We start from the raw sequence: 8034 nt of genomic DNA on the forward strand, positions 1-8034 counted from the left end.
GTAACTTTATATCAAGACAAAAAGCTTAGATACAGGGTGCAGGAAGTGGATTCCTTCTCACCCTTCCTTTAAATCCACATGTCTGTAACGTCAGCGGTTGAAGTATCGTATAAAATAAATGTCATGTAAATGTTTCATTAGTGTGTTGGCCCAGAGCGATGAGCGAGTGTCATTAAGGTGAAGTGTTTGTCACTCGCTCTTTAGGAAGTGCTCAAGGAAAATGTTACTCTTAACAGGAATAAGGAGAAAGAGAGAAAGAAAGAGAGCGAGAGAGAAAGAGAGAAAGAGAGAGAGAGAGAGAGAGAGAGAGAGAGAGTTTTTTCAAAATTAAATGTCCTCCTCAGGACATGAGTGTTCCCTATGCTGTTTAAAGCGATTGCAATTCAGTCTCCATTGATTTCCCACTTCAGCTCGTTAGAAATTTTGTACTTATTATATGTTTCATTATATACGCAGATTCTTTAGTAATATTGCTAGCAGCAGACACGACATAAAAAAAAGAAAACGTCAATTTCTAAAATTTGTAAACATTTTGTAATCTTTCCTAAAAACAATAATAAGGAAAGCAAGCCAACTAATCAACCATGAGGTGGTATCAAAAAGTTTCGAGTCTAGCTCTGTTTACAAGAAAGTATTTTATTTATCTACATTTACACATTGTCACCTTTAAAATAGTCCCCCTGCACCGCAATACAGCGCTCCCAGAGTTCCTGTCCTGGAAGTCTTCTTTTTGAAGCCTTCCGAGATTCGTGTTGAAGTAAAATCATGTTTCCGAAGAGAAACTCACGATATACAAAGGATGATGCCTTTTGGAACACTGACTTGTGAAGGTCGGTGCTTCCTGTGACTGTGCATGCAGCCTTGTGCTGCCATCTGTTGGCGTGTTACAAAACCAGTCTTGCAACGTTTTGTTACCACCTCGTACCATCAGTTAGCAAAAGTTTTTTGCGCTTACAGGTTAGTAAAAATTCTCCAAAAACAATTTGTGTGAATTTTTATTCAAGGATCGGATTGCTGATCGGATTGTTGATTGATGGAAAAAATGAGGGAATAGAGGATGACTGAAAAAGGTTCGAGACCAAGCAAAAAACGTGAAAAAAACAATCAATATTTTGTCCTGTGTAAAAAATTCTCTAAGATAACTGCCTCAAGTGAATCGTGTGTTAATATTAACGAAGATAAACATATAAGCAATGCTAACGTTAGTAAATGTTAAGTTGATCTTCAGCGTTTCTCCCTGTGCTGCTGTTTCGTATCATAACGTGATGAGCAAACCGATCTGATTGCTGCTGAACTCACTTTGTGCCTCGGGCAGATTTTAGATTTTCAGAGAATGAAGCTGGTAGTCAAGCGTGCCTGGCGTCTTGACTGGAAAAAAAAACCCCTCTCTAACTCTCCATTTTCCTGATGCGATATTTACTTCTAAAAATATCAGCGAAGCAAGACTAAAAAAAAACCCTGACACAAGCAAAATGACCTTTCTGGATGGAGAGGAGAAAAGAAATGTGTAACTTTTGTGTTAATTGTGCTTAACTAAACGCCTCGTTTTCCTTCGTGCCTTCCAGTTCGTTCCACCTTGGAGTTTAGACTCGTCCATGGCTTCTGCACTTTGCTGGTTTAAGCACTGAGCACTGCGCTGGAACTGGTTTTATATGTGAGACACGTTCAGCTCCTCCTTTACTGCTGGTTCATCTCTCCCTCTCTCTCTCCCTCTCCCTCTCTCTCTCTCTGTTTCTGATCTGAAGTTTGGCTTGGTGTCAAAGTGTGTGAGATATCACCTCTGCAGAATCGAACAACCTCCCGGGAGAACCATCAGTCAGCACAATATGACACCTGAGGGGATTCCCGATAACAGCCTTTCCCGAATCCAACCCTCTGGAAGTATTCCCACGGGACACCATGTTTATTTTTCACCTCGTATACACATTTCCTACAATCACAGAAAGCTGACGCTTTTGATTACAGCGTGCCATTTTTGCCAGAATCTCGCTGTGAAGAAAAGTGCAAAAAAAAACAACATTAAAAATAATATTAGTAATAATAATAATATGAAAATCATGTTTTTAATGGTTTGCTTTGTTTTTCAGTATTTTTGTACATTAGGACTAAAAGAATGATGTAGCACATCTGTGAGTACTGAAGAGATCACGATGTGTCACGCTGACATGGGTCCATATGGACTTTACAGTTTCTCTCAGTTGCTTCGGAGCATTTCTCGAATCATTCCTAATATTTGCTAACCAGTAGGTGCATTTCTTAAAACAATTAAGATGCGAATTTTAATTGCGAATTCTTACAATTTTATTAAACTTTTTTATTTTTGTAAATGTGTCTTGAATACATGAATTGTACACATGAATATTGAATGTGACTAATGAAGGCGAGTGAATGGTATCAAACAGTACAAACAGACTGGTGTAGCCATTTTGCATTCAATGAACAATGCCCAGATGTTTTGGGGGTTGAGACTATTCAGGTGAGAACCAGTATAATATATTTTCATCAACATGACAAAAACAATTGATAATGTAGGAAACTGCAGACAAGTGCACACAATCAATTAAACGGGTGTACCAAAGCATTCGCAGTTAGCGTTCGCAACATCGATATGTGAAGAAAGAATTTCACTGTGCTGTAAAGTTCTTTTCCTTCCTTCCTTCCTTCCTTCCTTCCTTCCTTCCTTCCTTCCTTCCTTCCTTCCTTCCTTCCTTCCTTCCTTCCTTCCTTCCTTCCTTCCTTCCTTCCTTCCTTCCTTCCTTCCTTCCTTCCTTCCTTCCTTCCTTCCTTCCTTCCTTCCTTCCTTCCTTCCTTCCTTCCTTCCTTCCTTCCCTTCCCTTCCCTTCCCTTCCCTTCCCTTCCCTTCCCTTCCCTTCCCTTCTCTAAGTTGCAAACAAATCTTTAGCTATGAAATAGGATGCAGTGTATTTTAGACAGAAGAGAAAAAAAAGACAGGGGGAGCCCCGGAGGCACATCTTGTAAAAGTGTGTTTGGGGGAACTTTAGAGTTCTGAGAGACCGGATTGTTCTGGGACGTCTCAATGAATCGATCTCGTGTTGATTTCCACATTTTTGTACAATAAACTCTCTTTTGTCGCGTTTCTAATTCTCTGATTTTGTGAGTATTATTTTATCAAAATGTTGTGGTGGTACTGGACTCTGGATTAGATTAAACTTTGATTCGATTATATTAGACAAATACACCAATAAAATGCAGTTTAAAAGAATTTTGGAAGGTCACAAGTTCAAATCCCATCACCACCAAGCTGCCACTGTTGGGCCCCTATGCAAGGCCCTAACCTGCTCATTTTCTCTTAATAAGGCCATCTGCCAAATGGCATAAATCTATATTTTAACTTAAGGAGTTTTGAAGAGATTGCTCATGCACGTTTCTAAAAAAAAAAAAATTTTTTTGCTGGATTTTAGAATAATTGTTTGTTGCAAATTTCCTGGTGCTTTAAACCCAATGTGATCACTCTGTGAAAGATTATAATTAGCTTGTCCCTCACACATGCCTAAAAGGCCTCTCGGTCTGCATCTTCTCAACGCCTGGCTGGACTTTAAATGTCAGCCGACTTCAATGCTTGTTGGTGTGTTTTTCTTTTTCTTTTTTTTACTTAGCGAGGTATAATTTACAGCCTGGTGCAGGTATCACCTCAAAAATGATCTGGGCATTAGAGCAACATTAGGGAAATGTCAGGCTGGGAAAACGTTGGAATAAAGAATAATTGCAAGACTCTTGAGGGAGAGAGAGAAAAAAAAGTAAAAGAAACATTAGCGTCCCGGAATGAACTGGAAGTTCTGTAACAAACGAGCCAGGAAGCTTTGCGAAGGTGGAGTAATTGAAACCAGCGCTGTAATTAGTTTTGCCATCGGAGCTGATGTAGCACCTCGTTTCAGTGACCAAGTACGTGCACATAAAACTCCTGATGAGCTTTTAATCAAGTGCTACAGCAAAGAGCTCTTCGCTGGAACATCAGAACGGTGAAAATTAGCTCACGGTTAGCTAGCGCTCGTTCGGCTTTACGGTTTAAACGCTTTTTAGGAAGGTGATGTAACACACAAGCACCAAGATGTCACACTAAGTAATGGGAGTCAAATTTTAAAAAATCTGATTGGTCAAAAGGTGGCGTTGTTTATAAGAGCAGGTCTCACATATGAATGCACTTGTTCTTATATGTTTTCATGTCTATAGCATGCAATTGTTTATATAGTTAAGTTATGAAAGGAGTCTCTTTGGCCAGTGCTCTGAAAGTTCTAAAACTTTGAATGCAACCATAAATGGATAAAAACTTACAATGTGGTGTATAAATATATAAATGCCTGTAGTGTAAGACACGAAATTAATCAATTGACTGGAGGGTGATTTAAGATAAGAGGTTGGACGTCTGGTCGGAGGGTCATGGGTTCTAAAGCCAGCACCACCAACCTACAACTGTTGGGCCCTTGAGCAAGGCCCTTAACCTGTAAGCTGTATTACTGAGATCACCGTAATTTGCTCTGAAAAAATGGTGTCTACCAAATGCCATTTTGATATCGAGCGGTTTCCAGATTGTTTTGCAGAATGAAGCAGAGGAGCTGACTTGTTTTTTTTTCAAGCCACGCACAAGTCAATCATAGCATATCCCACCCCCTTTCCTCATGCCCCGCCATTTTTTAAAAATGTTCATAAATTAGTAATCTTTACTGAATAATAAAACCTGAGGTGCTTGCTGTCTGAAAGAGAAATCAAAATCTTCTTTTGGCTGCTCACATTATGGTTCACCAGAGAGGATCATTAGTCTCCATACTACCCTGTCCTTTACATCTGCCCCTTTCAAATCAAATACCTGCATGTCCCTCACCACATCCATAAACCTGCTCCTTGACCTTCCTTTTTTCCTTCTGCCTGGAGTTCCATTATTAGCGTTCTTCTACCGATATACCCCTGCACCTGAAAGAGCGAATAGCACATGCGAATCAACAAAAGCACATGGATTTGTCGTAGACGGTACAAGGAGTTTCGAGCTCGCTGCAACACTTTGCTCTGGCAAGGCTCCTCTGGTGTTGCTGTAAATTGAGGGCCACTTTTACAGCAGGCTTGTTTTCATCAAGCGAACGGCTGCCAGGATTTTCCTCAGAGCTCTTCCTGGCACTTTGCCTCTCGTTTCCTCTCACTCCGGCCTGCCTCCATGTGAGCTTAAAGGGATTTTTCTGTAGATCCGGTGGATTTCTCAGTAGATTGTGATAAGTGCTGACTGCCAAAACTGAGATAAATAAAACAACTTATTGTCCATGTAGAGGCAAGCAAGAAAATTCGACTGGACCCTTAGTGTGTTGGAGATCTGGATCAGGACCACAGGTTCCATGAACAGCGCCCATCACTGCACACCTTAACACTGATAGAACTGTAATGTAATGGACATTGGGTGTTGATGAGGATGGGTTAACTTTTGAGTCCGGTTCCTCTTCCACTGGCTTATTCATTACGGACAAACTTACAATTATAAGTTACAAATATATACTTTTATTTAACCAGTTTATCTCTGTAAAGCTGCTTTAAGACAATGTCCATCATCAATTGGCAAAATGCTCTACAAATAAAATTTGTTGATTTGACTTAAATAGAATCCATATAAAGCACAATTGTATGGAATAAAATGTTTTTTGAAATAAATAAATCCAGTCAAATCGCTACGCTTAAAAAAAACAACAAAAAAAGACAAAAAACACACGTGTTCGTTTCGCCTCATTTTATCGTTCGTCGATATTTGAATGAAATTAAACCGATACCTTATTAAATCACTCGCTCTTCACTTTCCTTTTCTAGCGGTCTCTCTGCTTCAGCCTCGGGCCGAACTGAGCGTATGTGCGTTTAACCTTTGAGGTAAACCTACAGCTGTGATGTAAATGTCTCCTTATTGAGTTAGAACTGACAGAACCAGGCGGCGTCGGCTTTGTGTGTCCTCTGAGTAAAACAAACCAACGTTTTGTATCATAAAAATGCGCCATCAAATATATTTTTTAATTCTTGTATTTATCTCATCATTTTGTCAGAATCATTGCGTTTGGATCAAAGATCAAAAGGGATTTTCCATTTAAGATTCCACATCTAGTCCCCATTTGCTGTTATAATATCCTCCACTCTTCTGGGTAGATGTTTCACTAGATTTTGGAGTGTGCTTGTGGATATTTGTGTTGATCAGCCACAAGATTGTTAGTAAAGTCAGGTACTGATGTAGGTGAGTTGAGGAGGTCTGGGGTGCAGTCAGCGTTCACGCTCATCCCAAAGGTGCTAAATAGAGTAAAAGAAGTCTTTGTAAGGCGATCTTCCTCACCTTCTTTCTCATGTAATGCATATCTTTATAGAGCTGGCTTTGTGGCATGGTGGTGTTGAGGTCAGAGCCCTACAACAGTATACCTTTCACTCCAACCCATGTATCTTCATGGAGCTGGCTTTGTGCAAGCCTCTCAAGAGCTTCCACTCCAACCATGTAAAGCATATCTTTATGGAGCTGCTTTGTGCACGGGGGCAGTGTCATGCTGGAACAGGTTTAGGTCTCCTAGTTCAAGTAAAGGGACAATTTTGTGCTACCACATCCTATACAATTATGTGCCTACAACATTTTGGAGATGAACCACATATGGCTGGAAAAGTCATATTATACTTATATATAGTGTGTGTATGCATTATTGTTTCAATGCTAGATCAAACATCACATCCAAACCTTGCCCAGACCTTGTGCTTTGAAAAAAAACACAGAGAGAATTGGTGTTATTCTAAAGCTGAAGGATTATATTTTAAACCTTTTTTGCTATCGGTAGTTCAGATCTTGAGCTTGGAAAATGTAATTCTGTAGAAACACTCATCCTTGACACGATTATCATCGTGTCTGAAAAGACAAGAGAGGATTTCATGGTCTTCTGTAGTTCTGTAACATGATCCTGGGATCGGAGGTCATCAGACGACAAGATCATCACCAATGTGCTTCACTTTGAGGTTGTCACTGGTCAGACCGGGTGTCCGTCTGATCATTTGTCATACCTGACGAAGATGACGTGAAGGTGTAGAATGATCCTAACCCCTGTGGTTTAAGAGCCGCTGATAGATGCTGAGTGACCTGAGGTGCATCTCCTCCATGGCAGATGGGATTGTTGCTGTTTTATCAGGAGGTGTGGTTGGAGGTGTAAGCTGGAGTGTTGAAAATGCAGGCATGGACACTTTGAAAACATCTGATGCACCTGATGAGTCATAGAGCTTAGTGTCGTGTGTGTAAATTGCCCTTAATGGGGAAAGGAACAGCGGCATATTTGAATATTAAGTGGTCATTGAGGAAGGAAGGATGGCAAGGATTTTATTCAGGTTTTGATTTATAGCAGGTCTTCACAAACTACATGAAATATTATAGTATACTTGTTTTGTATTTACAGGTCCCCTGGTGGTCTAGTGGTTAAGATGCAGCGCTCCCACCGCTGCGACCCGGGTTCGATTCCCGGTCAGGGAACCATCCCCAGCCACTCTTAGTGCCGGTCCCAAGCCCGGATAAATTGGGGAGGGTTGCGTTAGGAAGGGCATCCAGCGTAAAACATGTGCCAAATCAAACGTGCGGAGGATCCGCTGTGGCGACCCCTAACGGGAGAAGCCGAAAAGAAATCTCTCTACTTGTTTTGTATTTACACCTAATTACTACCTCAGCCAAAATGCTGAAAGAATGAAAAACCTTATAAAGCAAGCATTACGTTCTTTTGTTTTATTCGCCAGTGGCAACTTCGATCTTTTTCTAAGTCACTTCCTCTGAGCACTTGGGTTTAACGACGAGCGTAATCTCCTGTCAGAGCACTGATTACACAATCACACAGCGCCACATTAACAGATTTCAGCATATCGCTTTTATTTAAATCTTTAACAGCCGTGCTCAGCACCGGGCCACACTCGGAGCGGATTAGGAATGGGGGAAATAAGCAATAATACACACCAATCTTCATTGATGCGATGCCTGATAATCACATATTTACTGATCTGAGAGAAATCATGGTCTTGAAGTCAGAATGAGAAACA

At 40.6% G+C, this 8034-nt stretch overlaps 1 long non-coding RNA gene across 1 annotated transcript; it reads left to right on the forward strand.

Annotated features, from left to right (window-relative positions):
• Positions 1-1439: 1439 nt before the first annotated feature.
• Positions 1440-5636, forward strand: LOC310740442. The gene is made up of 2 exons (XR_014537658.1): positions 1440-2587; positions 3003-5636. It is a non-coding gene; the product is annotated as an uncharacterized lncRNA (long non-coding RNA).
• Positions 5637-8034: the final 2398 nt, after the last annotated feature.

Source organism: Silurus aristotelis (genome assembly GCF_946808225.1).
Source record: "Silurus aristotelis genome assembly, chromosome: 17".
NCBI classification, from domain to species: domain Eukaryota; kingdom Metazoa; phylum Chordata; class Actinopteri; order Siluriformes; family Siluridae; genus Silurus; species Silurus aristotelis.